Source organism: Hydra viridissima, unplaced genomic scaffold (genome assembly GCF_058129835.1).
Source record: "Hydra viridissima isolate aposymbiotic clone 2 unplaced genomic scaffold, HvirCarnegie_v1 scaffold_1, whole genome shotgun sequence".
Taxonomy (NCBI): domain Eukaryota; kingdom Metazoa; phylum Cnidaria; class Hydrozoa; order Anthoathecata; family Hydridae; genus Hydra; species Hydra viridissima.
Genome location: NW_028324300.1, coordinates 27,753,429 through 27,767,123, shown reverse-complemented (window position 1 = coordinate 27,767,123; position 13,695 = coordinate 27,753,429).

The window sequence follows — 13,695 nt, the reverse complement described above, 5'->3', positions numbered from 1 at the left end:
TATATTCATTTTATTTTTTTATTTTTATTTTTTTTGTGTGATATTGGTAAGCCATAGTGATATAAACATCAATAAATAATTTAAGTAAAAAAATGCTGAAAAAAAAATCATAAATTTAAAAATACATGCTTTCATATTGAGATAAGTGAGTGCTTACGGTTTCTTTACCTAATTATACTCTTAAAATAAACCATGATAACTTCAGTGGTTTTCAAGACCAATGTTCATGTTAAGTTTATAGACACTAAAAGACAAAAACATCTAACTATTCCTTCATATTCTATTTCAAGAGGTTAAGTTATGGTATAGTTTAGTCCAAGTGAAGTTTGATAATAACACTGGTGTGCGTCAAAAATGTTCCTAGGATTTTCTTAGGTGATTCTCAATGAAATTTGCCTTTTTAATCCAAATCAAGGATTCAAATTTGTCAATCAGGTCTAATTTTTAAGATACAGACTTAGTAGTCCATACCACATATAACAGCTGAGTGTCGAATGAGAGAATGTACAACTTCTTGGTTCCCATCTTAGTGAGAGCAATCTCCTCTCCAAAGAAACTACCTTCTTTTGGTATAGAATCAGAGAAGAAAAGTTTCGAAGGTTCTTTGAAGTTGATTCTTCTAGCTCGTTGGCATATTGGCAACTTGGCGTTCCTTACAAACCAAGAGAATGGAGGCTCTTTATTGATTCCACTAGCAGAAGCCTAAATGCAGTACTCCAACACATTGGCAATAAAATGGCATCTGTACTTATTGGACATTCAGTTCAGTCGACAGAAAGCTACAAGAACATGAAAATATTGATTGATACAATCAAGTTCTCCAACCACACTTGGCTAGTATGATGACCTTAAGATAAAATACTTAATTTTTCTTGTCAATATAAATCTTTCCTTTGAAAAGACTTTAGCATCTGTGGGTAATTTTTTAGACAGAAATAAAAATATATTTTAACTTAACAAGATTTGATTTTTTATGAATATATCTTTTCTTTTCAGGTTGTGTGCTTTCTACTTTGGATGCAAGGGGGTTACACAAAATACCCTTGCTTCTTATGCCTATGGGATAGTAGGGCGATAGTCTTCACTATAAGCAGAAAGACTAGCTATCTCAGGAGGCATTCACAATTGGCAGCTATAACGTGATAGCTGAACAATTAGGCCCTCCAGAAAATGTTTTACTTTCTCTTCTCCATATCAAACTTGGTCTGATGAAAAATTTTGTAAAAGCACTGAATAAAGAAAGCCAAGCTTTTAAGTATCTATTGCAAAAGTTCCCACAGATCAATGATGCCAAGTTACCTGCAGGTATATTTTACGGACCCAAAATTAGAACTCTTTTAAAGGACAAATATTTTGATATCAAAATGGTAGGCATTGAACGAGATGCATGGCGAACGTTCAACACAGTAATTGAAGGATTTGTGGGAAATAAAAGAAGCTCTAAATATGTTTTACATGTCAATGAGCTTATGAAAAGCTTCGAAAAACTGGGAGCTTGCATGTCTATAAAAATGCATTTTCTCCCGTCATAACTTGACTATTTTGCTGAAAGCTGTGGAGATTAAAGCGAGGAACAGGGTGAAAAATTCCACCAGGATATAAAAAAACGATGGAGACCAGATATCAAGGACGTTGGGACATAAACATGTTAGCTGACTATTACGACGAACCAATAACTCTACACAAACGGAAGACATCGAGGATTTCTTTCCTTGGGAAATAGATTTTTTCTTTACAGTATTCAATTACTTCACAAGTTGTTTTTAAGTTTAAAGTTAATTAAGGAGTTAAATTGAGCCTTTTTTCAGTTCACAAATAATTATTGTAATGTATTACACTATTAAGATGAAAATGAGAGATTTCTTGAAAATTATGTTTTCAAGAAAAAAAAAAATAAGTGTGCTGAATTTCAATAACCTGACCTGATTGAGCAAAATGAATATTATATTCGGGTTTAGGAGGCCTATTTCATTAGGAATTACCTAAGAAACCCCCAGGAACAGAAAAATATTTTTTCAAATGCAGACCTGTGTAATTAAAGGATGGTTCTTTTTGTAAATGTTTATATTTTTTAACAAAAATTAGCAAGAAACCTAAAGTTTTAAACATTGGCAATATTTACATTGTGGCAAGAAAAATATTTAACAGGAGACACAAAAAATTTTAAAATTTCTACTTCTACTAGTATGGAATATTACAAAAAAGAGGGAAGAAACTGGAAGTGCAGCCAATCAGAAATGATTAGGACATCAGCAAATTACATCTGCTACTGAAGATAGAAGCATTGCTGCTCCTAAAAAAGAAAATAGACTATTAACTGCCCCAGAAATCAAAAACAGTATGAATATATCCTGAGAAGACCCAATATTTGTGACAAAAGTGAAGAGGCTATTGGTGAAAACAAGGCTTGGTGGTAGAACAGCTGAAAGGAAACCACTTTTTTTTGCTCCAAAATAAGAAAAAAAACTTAAGTGAGCAAAACAGTATGAACAATTTTCAGTTGATGGCTAGAAATGTGTTCTTTGGACCAACAAGTCAAAGTTCAAAATTTTTGGTTCAAAGAGGAGAGTGTGTGAAGAAAAGTTGGTAAATGGATAATAAAGCAGTGAGTGATGCCAACTGTTAAACAGTTGGAGGTAGAGCCATGGTGTGGGCTTGCTTTGGTGGTAATAATACTGATGATATTATTAAAATAGACAGGTAATGACAATATGTGTTCAGATACTTTAAAAAATCATGCCATTCCTTCAATTAGTCAGATAACTGAAGAACCATTCATTTTTCATTCCTCAAAACTGATGGAATCATCTAAGTGAATTAGAAAAACGATAAAATAATTGAATGAATGATTTGGTCTCCCCAATCACTTAATCTTTACTCTATTGAGCATTTTTGAAATAAATTAGACGGAAATATCAATAAATTAATGTTCAGAAGTGAAAAAAATGTGTTAAACTTAAAAGTAGTTGGCATAAAAGGTCTACTTTCAAAAATTGCAAAATTTATTATATAGAAAGTTACAAATATGTAGAGCTGTTATTACTGCTAAAGTTGACTATATAGATGAGAGCAAGTTATAAAGTAAATTAATTTGTTAATTCCTTTTTATGTAACTTTAATTAGTAGTAATAGAACATATATTTTAAGTGATTTTCTTTTTTAAATTTTTCCCTTATTTGTAAGTAAAAAATTAAAAACATTAAAAAGAAATGTTGCTAGAATAATTATGGACGGTAGTGTATATCAGTTTGAATCAAGATGATTTACAGTGAGGCTCATATTTTTTGAATAATAAGGTGGGTGTTAAATTTTTTGGTAGGTTGAAGAAAACCAATCAAAAAATCCTAATCTCTGATTTCAAGATTCATTTAAATTTAAGACTCTTTGCTTTTGTTAAGACCTTTATGAAGAAAACTTTACTCAAAAATAAAAGATTTTGAAGTCTTATTTTTGAGTAAAGTTTGTTTTCTATATCTATGCGCGCACGCACACACACATATGTACTCATACATGCACATACAGATATTTGTGTATGTATATGTAATACTGTTAATATTGTTTTTATTGTGATTGCTTTTTTTAGATGAAGTTCTCCACAATTCAAAATTGTTCTTAAAATTGAAAGTGAAGGTTGGGAAAGATTGGTTGAATTTAGGCCGCTATTTATTAGTTAATGATAATGACCTTGATGCAATTGATAGTGACTACAATGATTATGAAGAAAAAACATACAGAATGCTATGTTTGTGGAAAAGGCAGCAAAAGCTCCCTACATTTAATGTATTAGCTATTGGACTATACAAATTAAATAGAGCAGATTTATTAAAAGTGATGGAAAAGTTCCTAAGTACCAACTTTTTTTTTTAAAACATTTTTTAAATAAATCCTATTTCTCTGAAGTTTACAATTACAGTAAAAATATATATAAAATGTTGTTTGCTTTTTTTTGCTTTTTATAACAGAAGTTGAAGTTATTCTTTAAACAAAGTTTTGAATGTTTAAGTGTTTTGCTCCTTTTTTTATACATATATTTATTAGATAAATCATTTGAGACAGAAAACCCCCTGAAGCCATCAAATAAAGATAAAGCAAGTAAGTTGTTGTAAACTGTATAGAAGTTATTTGGTAATATGCATTTTCTTACTGTTTAAAAGTTTATGACATGACAAATAGGACAACATTTTATTGAAAGAGTGTCTAATTAATCTAAGATTTTCTCATCAATCATCTTCAGGAAAAATTTCTACCATTTAAGCATACTTATTTCCAAAAAGATCATGGGATAAAAATCAATTTTTTTGATATGGTTGGATTTTTATTGATTCAGCATTTTTGTGACATTTTTTGTGACATTTTTGTGACCATTTTGAGAGGATGAGTCAGCAAAGCAACTTAGACCTTTAATATCTTGTGAATAGTTTGTAAAAAATTCATAAAAACCCTTAGATTTTAAAATATTGTAAAGCTTAAAAGTAATGTACATATAGTTTATTCAAGTATAGAGAAATAGAATCTTTTAATGAGAGCTGAATACAAATATGTTATGTGGATAATTTAAAATTGTAAGTGTTATGTGCCAGCATGGCGCAACATTTTGGTGGTAAAGTAAAAAAAACCAAGAAGTAATGTTTTGACAAGCTCCTAATGTTTTTTTTTTTTAATCCAAATTAGATATGTTGTAGTTTTACATACAGTTATATGTTTAAGTTTTTTTGTTCGTAGGAATAGTGATACAGATGCCAAAAGTCGATAATGAAATTAAGGAGACGAAACTTCAAGAAAAGAAGAATGCTCAAGCAGAGCCAGATAACTCCAGTACCATAAGAGGATATTTTGGGCCTAATAATAAAAACAAAAGGCTTTATAACCTCCCCCATGGTTTATCACTAAGTCTCCAAACAAAAATGGATGACTTTAATGAAACCATAAAGTGGCCTTCACAAAGTGCACAACAGTTGGAATTTGACACCTTCCTAACCCTAGCACTAGTCCTCTCTAACCTCCCGTTTCACGTTATTGAAACTGCTGGCTTCAAAATGCTGCTGAACTATCTTTGTCCACAAGTCAACCTTAAAAGTCCAGCCACCTTATCCAAATACAAGCTACCAATTGTTTATTGCAATCTAAGATGTGATGTAGAAAAGCAAATCAAGAGAGACATCCCGCATTGCGAAATGGTAGCTTTCACAACAGATGAATGGATCGCAAATAATGGTGATCCCTTCGTCTCCCTTAAATTGCATTATGTTACCAAAGACTTTGAACTCAAAAACTTATCTTTGGATTGCCAAAACGTCATTGGGAGACATAGAGGGGTTTTGCTTGCTCAAGTATTAGACAACATAATTTCTAAATTTCCTTCTCTTCAAAGGGAAGACCTTTACAAAGTGGGTGTTACTGATGCTGCACCCAACATGAAGAATGCAATCACAGAAAGCAAAGAGATTAGTAATCATCTAACCTGTGCCGATCATCTGCTCAACACTTGCTTAACAAAGGCTGTAGAAAAATCAGAAGGGCTTAACACCCTAATCAACAAATGTAAAGAACTTGCGCAAAGGACCCGCCAAAGTTCATTAGACTGGCAGGACATTAAGAAAGCGTGCGTGGAAGCAAATATAGAACCAATCAAGATCATCCAGCCAATAGTAACAAGATGGAGTTCTAACTTTATGATGCTCAAGTCAATCCTCAGATTGAAGGCTGGTTTACTGGTTGCCCTCGAAACTCTAAACAAACCAGATCTTCAAAGTTTGATTCCGAATGAGTTAGAGTTTACTAGTATTTTTAATATTTTACCTTTTCTGGCAGAATGTAAGCGATGCTCTGATTCCTGGTCTTCTGAAAAACAGGTGACCTTGCATAAAGTTCAAAAAAACTTACTGAATCTGCACTTGATTTGTAAAAGAACCGTAAATGACGTTGAAGAGCGTGACCATCAAGTTGTAGAGTACCTACACAACTTCATGGAAGAATTTGAGAAGGGTTTTCCCAATAATGGCATTGGAGTCAAATACTATAATGTTGGTTCACTTCTGCACCCATATTACAGAGGATATACACTCAAAAATATAGCAAACAGTGAGGAAGGGAGGGAAGCCGTCATCAATGAATTGGTGGACAAGCACCCAACCACAATCAAGTTCTACGAGTTATTTGATCATACTTCGCTAGGAACATCAGACCTTGATGAAACTATGGATCCAGTGGACCTTGAGTTTTTGAAAGATAGGAGGCAGGTTTTAGCACAACGCTCTAGGACTTCACAGTCAAGCCAATCAAAGTTCAAGCCACCCTTGATGCTTGAATTTGAAAAGTATCAGACTATGGCCTTACCTGAAAGGGATGTGGATGCTTTAGAATGGTGGAAGCAAAATAAAAATGAGTTACCTTTGCTAGCTGGTCTGGCTAGAAGTTACTTGGCTATACCTGTGACTTCTGCTTCATCAGAAGGTAGAACATTTGCAGATTTTAGACATAATGTAAAACCAGAAAACTCTAGCATGTTAGTTTTTGTAAGTCAAAATTACGCAAGGGTTCCTTCTAACCTCAAATATTGGGAAAAAACTTGTGAAGAAGACCCATAAGACATGTACCAGAAAAAATCTGCGCGGACATTATATTTTTCTAATTGTGTACTAAATATATGAAATATATATACAATCCATATAATTTGTTTTTATGTATACTAAAAAAAATTTCTGAGCCTAAATCATAATTCATTACAGTGTATTTAATTAAATAACTAGTCTAAAGTACATAACTCAGTATATAACTTTCATAGTTTTGGCTGCATCAGCCAAGAGCTGTTTTAATGAAAGTATTATACTTGGGTTGGGGGGCAGGCTGTTACCCAGCAGTAGAGTGATCAGCGTTATATGCCATTAAAAACAAAGTTAGGAAAAGTCAAAGAAGCTCAGGCTCATTAGGTTTAGTTAAAGCTCAAAACTTTGAAAAGTAATTTTAAAATGGCTGCATCAGCCATTTCAAAATTATTGGGCGGAGTTTAAGGGTTAAAAACGGCAAAAGACGTTTCTTGAGGCATTCTTTTATGTATATTTTGATGTTAGTTGTTCCCGTAGTCACAAAACAAGAGCTTCTTTCACCACATTCACCAATTGCTTGCCAAACTAAGAATTTTTTAGCAAATTTTTGCATTCCAATGCATTTACAATTGAAATTCAGTTTCTTGCAATTAATTGCTGAATAATATTGGTGTCCTGGAAGAGATCGGAAATATGCAGCACAATAAGTTTCATCGTCAATCAAACAAGATTTTTTAGCACACTTTTTTTATAGAGCAGCTTTGAATATCGAGTTGCGACATTCTTGCTTTTATTTACGACGAGGAACTTTTTTCTCTTTATAAGATTTAAAGCCACAATTTCTCTTCACTCTTTGTATAGTGGAGGCACTTATCTTAAATTTATTCGCCAAAGTTCAAACAGAAATCTCCGGTTTTCTGTCTAAGGCATCTTTCACTTTTTTACCAAGATCGCGTCTAACAAAACATTTTTTTCTTCTGTTTCCTGATTTTCTTTTGATTTTACCAGTGTTCTTAAATCGTTTCACAACGCTCTGCACTGTTCTCAAAGCAATCTGCAACTCTTTAGAAATTGTTTTGTTTGATACACCAGGATTTTCAACGAGAAAATGCAAAATTTTTTCTCGCTTCTTATCTTGATTTGAGGACACATTTCAGTCAAAACTAATTGTTTTAATAACAGAGCTGTTTAAATTTTGAATAACATTAATACAATGACATTTTAAAACAATTATCTATTTAAAATGATGTACGATTTTCGTAAACACCACGTCAGAACACGCGCAGATTTTTTCTGGTACACGTCTTATGAGTTACCACACGTCACACCACCAACTGAGAAGACTCACCAATAGGGAAAACTACAAACTCAAATTAAAACTAAATAAAGAGGTGCACCTGAAAAGGCTTTTCCAACTCAAATATCAGATACTCATAAATATCAGATACTTATTTCCTGAACGTAAAGAGCAACAAATATCAGATACTCATAAATATCAGATACTCATATCCTGAACATAAAGAGCAACAACAACTACAGCTAGATACTCAAGTGAGTCAAAGGACTCAACATGTTTAGTAATAGAAATGCAAAAAGTTACTTAAAAAAATTCTTGTTTAGTTTTTCGGTAATCAGCAAAAAAAGCGGTAAAAAGTGATAAAAGCGTTAAATTTGCGTATTACGCATTTTTACGCAAAATTACCGCGGTAATTATGCATATTTACGCAAATTTACCGCCGATGCTTATTTTCGACTTATCTTAATTTCCCACTCGTTCCGAAGTGAGGACCTTTTAAACATGAGTCTTAAAAGGCCTCAAGAATGCATTGTTATGATATGGAATTTCGTACATTAATTGACATGTACTTTTAAACACTCATGGTTTTTGTAATTAGGTGTTCTTACAATTTAAATCAGAACTAATGAAGATCTGGGTCTCAATGAAGCAAGTTTAAAGAAAGTAATTTTTTAAACAGGGGCCAATGCTATAAACATAAAAAACGAAGTTTTTTCCGTAAAACATGAAGTTTTTACCGTAAAAAGCGAAGAAAAAAAAAGTCCATTGCTATAAACATTCAAAAAATTCCGTTTTTAAGATAAAAACTTCGTTTTTAAATCCAATGCTATAAACGAACAAGGGAATCGCCTTTTCAGATAAAAAATGCGTTTTTTCGAAAAAAAACTTCAGATAGATTTTTGATCTCAATTTTAGATATTTTCTTCGTGATTTTTGGCGGCCATTGCTGGAACAACGTTAGCGCTTCAAAATCATTGAACATTCTTTGTTTGTGTTTTTATGCAGATATTTTATAGATAAAGCTTAAAAGGATTTTGGTAACTTCATAATAAACTAATTACTTAAAATCTGCATTTAATCGATTATTCAGTTCCTTGTTGTGCTTCGTTAACAATGCATGCATGAATTTAAAATTCCATACTTATTTATGAAGGTTTTCGATAGTAATTCTGGTTAAACAAATTTTTCATAGTGTTTGACTAAAGAAAAGTATAAAGAGTTGATAAATATGCCATATAATACACAAATACACAACAAAATAATACACAAATACACAACAAAATAAAATGCTGTTTAAAGAACTTAAAATGTTACTAGCAATAAAGATCAGAGAAAACAAAGAGGTTCTTCTTGGGAAGCTTAGTATGTTTTAATTAGCAAACTATTTAAATAAAAATATGTATTGCTACATTATATTTTATATATGTATATATATATATTTACAAATGTTATAGTATAAGTATGTAATATATAGTATATATTAACATAATATAAGTATGTAATCAATCAATCATATTTCTAAATAAAGATTTTACATTCGAGTTTATATACAAATAGTTATAAACTAATGTAAAGTAAGCTACTAACAGTGCTAATGATATATAACAAGGGTAATAATAATGGCAATTTAATCATTCTATTCAAAAACAGCAGAGATATATTACAGTATATAAAATTAACAGTGATAACATGATGTAATGTATAGTATATATCAATTTTATATATATCTAAATATATATATATATATATGTAAATATATATATACTTCCAATAGTTTTATTAACTTAATACACTAACATTGAAAATAGCTTCTCCTACACTGTATAATACGATAAATTGTGTTGGTAAAGATTCCATGACAGTCTCTGAGAACATGAAAAAAAACATTTGTGCCAATAAATTGAAGAAATGCTTAGTATAATGTTGCAAATTGCTTAGTATAATGTTGCAAATCATCTTTAAGCCTAGTTTCTAAAAAATCTAATACAGCTCTTGGGACTCGATACTGCTCTCGAAAAACGTTGTCAGAAACATCTTCGTTAAAAAAGCGACCATTAAACTAAAATGATATTGAAAAACAAAACAAAAATATAATTTCTGCGCCTATTTAGTTTGATTTCTGATTTTGTTCGATAAAAAATCATTATATATATATATATATATATATATATATATATATATATATATATATATATATATATATATATATATATATATATATATATATATATATATATATATATATATATATAGTAATTTTAAGTAATGTTTTAAACACCAACCTCTCGAGGCAATCGGTGGCGAAGCTAATTTTCTGCAACTTCGAAATCTAAGTCTTCGCCCGAAAAAATTAAATTTATGTTCCTACTTTAATTTTACACAGCTTTTTTAAACACCAAATACTAGAATGTAAAAATATTCATAAAAGTAGAATAGACAGCACAGCATACTTAATGACTAATAAAATTCATTAATTAGGCCTAATAAATAAAAATTACAATAAAAATTACTATTATATAACTACTATGTATTACGGATAAAAAAGTTCGTGAATTTTAGTGACGTATACGTTTTATGCTTTATAGCAATGGCCGAAAAAAATACAAACAGCGATAAATTCTTCGAGATTACGAACTTTTTTTCGTACGTGAAAAATTGCGTTTTTACGAAAGATTTTTTTTCTCGAAAAAAACTTCGAATTGTTTATAGCATTGGCCCCAGTTTACGTTCTTGAACATTGTATGACTGCTTAATCAAAAAAAGTAGTTTGACGTGTTAAATTTTACAATGGCTGACAACCTTTCTTGCTTAGAACTTGTTGATAATTTTTGCCATTCTGTGGGATCAGTGTTAAAGTGGTGAAAATGGATAATGGGATTTAGTCACATAAAAAACTATTTTAAATGAAGAAATCCGGCTTAAAGACAAATCCTTTCATGTCAAATCACATGGCCAATATTTTAATCAAAGATTATTTCAAATTTCTAAAGAAAATGAAACGTTTTGAATGTAAACATTTTTAACTTGTCTCATATAACACTTATAACTAATAACTGTTTTCTAACAATTCGACAAAAATAATAAAACTGATACTGAAAACAAAAACTCACAAACAAAAAATTTACTTAAAAAATTAAAGAAGTTAAAAATGTTCTGTGGAAAAGCATTTTTTCTTGTACATCTTTAAAATGACATTGGCTAATAAAATCTTCTTAAACTGTGTTTTTGCAGATTGCGGAGCTTTGTGAATTTTTTGATCAAATTTGCAACAAAATTAGTTTTTAGATAAATTCGTATTTATCAGTAATTTTTAGATTTTTACCTAATGGTAAAAATAGAAAAAATGCATAAAATGCTGATTGAAAAACTCGACAACAAAAAAAATATTGGAAACGAAAAGAAATTTTAATTTTCATCGAGGTCTTTTTTCTGATTCTTTCTCTTAATAAATGAAATTTTCTTGCATGATGAAAAGAGTGACAAAATTAAAAAAACAGAAAACCGCTTTTTATCGTGGTTTCAAATTTTGTTCATTTATAACAATAGCTTGGTATATGTTTTTTAATTTATTATCAATTTTTTTATTGATACCATGGCATTCTTTTATTTTTGAACTCCTTTTGTTGTGAATTTACACTGCCAGTATATAAAGAGTTGAAACATTTATATCAGTATAACAAATTCACAGTGGAAATTAAATCGACTCGGTTGAGTATTGAATATTACTTAAGTTACTTTTGTGACTTGTTAAAATGACAACTTTTAAGTTTGAAATGTAAACTATTGCTTTCCTATATTGATGGAGGAAAGACAGTTGAGGCACTGTCAACAATTTTAAAAGAACAACTTGTGTTTCATCATTAGTGATATTTAAAGGCACATTATTCCGTCTTTTAATAAACGATGGATACTGTCGTCACGGAAAAAGGAAACTTTTTTAATCTAAGAACAGTGATTGGTTGGATATTGTGTATCTTTACCTAACTCAGAAGAGGCAATTACCGAATCCACGCCATCTACTTCTTTTGAATAACGCAGAAGGCCGTGCGTGTCTTATGGAGATTCGTCAGAATCCAGCAAAAAAAGAAAAAATTCCATGTTACTTAAGGAATATGGAATCGAGCATATCTTTAATACATATCTTCAGGCGTTGCATTCAATAGGAGAAGAAGCAAAAGCAAAACTTGTGGAATCATTAAGGATTGCTGATAAAGACAAAAAAAGTCAAAATCTTTTTAATTTTAATCAAATTTGGCCTTTTTTTAAAGAGCAGTTTGGTTCTTGCTTCATAACAACGACCTTAGAAACGCTTTTTTTCTCGCTAAATCTCAATTATTCAGAAAAAATAACTTTTCATAGAAAATAGATAATGGGCTGAAATTTTGCAGGTTTAAAGATGAACATATTACGAATGTTGTCTGTGAAGCAAATTTTTGTTATTTTTTATTTAAAACTCATTTTTATCATGCTTTGGTCCCAAACTACCCTTAACTTTATATCTTAAAGTTCGAATGTCAACCTGGTAAAATTAAAAATGTTTTAAAAATTTCTGTTTCATAGACAACATTTTTAATACATTAAAGAATTCATGTTCAAATTTTCAAGCAGTTTTGACTCTTTTTGAGTTAGTTATATTAGATGAAAGAATAAGCAGTTTTGGGGGTAACATAACACTAATTATGCGCATAATAAATGACGTCATCACTAAAATTTTTTTTTTTGGCTACTGTTTTATATATATTTTTTGTTCAATAATAGAAAAGAGCTAAAGTCTATTAATAGTTTTCAATTTCTTGTTAAAAAGTTACCTTTACCCTGGTACCACCTTAATATGCCTATACATTATTTCATAAAAACAACAATTTAAAAATTGTTATTAAGAAACTGTTTTAAATATTTCTATAAATAGTAGGTAAGCACTTTATGTATTTTTCGTCGTTTTTAATAATTTTAAGGTATTTTTATACATTTGTAAAGCATTGTGTTAAAGTGTAAATTAACAAACTGCCAATTATGAAGTTTTTGATTTTTATTTATTTATTTTTAATAATGTATTACAAAAAATTCTTATAAAAAGTATTTCTCAAGAAGCGTCATATACTACTTTACATTTGTGCAAAATTTCAAATCTCTATTTTAAGTAACAAAAAAGTTATCGATTTTTGGTCCGAAACACACCTTTATTTTCCACTGTGCACCGGTTTAATATTTTGTATGTTTTCTACTTCATATTCTCCAGCTCAACATCTTTAACAGATAAAATACACACACCAATATCATCCAGTCTTTCCTAATCTTATTGAATCGAGTATGAATTGAGTGTAGGGGAGAAATACTCCTATAGGAGTATTTCTATTATTGAGTATTTCTATAATATAAATACTCCTATAGGAGTATTTATATTATTGAATATATTCAATTACACAAACCCGTAGTCGCGTCCTGCATAATATATAAAATTGTGAAAATTTTACACTAAGTCATTGTTGTAAACATCAGGCGCAATTTAAAATATCTTTAAAATATCTTAAGTCAATAATTATAAAACTCAATATATTTATACTGCGGAGATTGAGTTTTAAAATTTTTATATTTAAAATTAAGAATAAAGTTTTTTTTGTCTATTTTATTTTTGAAGCAAAATTTTGTTTTAATTTTTGAAGAGGTTACATTAGTAAAGAATATTTATAAAAGCAACTTTTTAAAACAATGCTTATTTTATTTTAAAATCACACTAGATTCTCTTTTTCATGATAATTTTTTGATTTGATTTTTGGTTTAATTTGCAACAAGCCTGTGACTGTAAGACTGACTAATGTTGAAACGGGTGAAGTGGCTGAGTACAAGTCTATT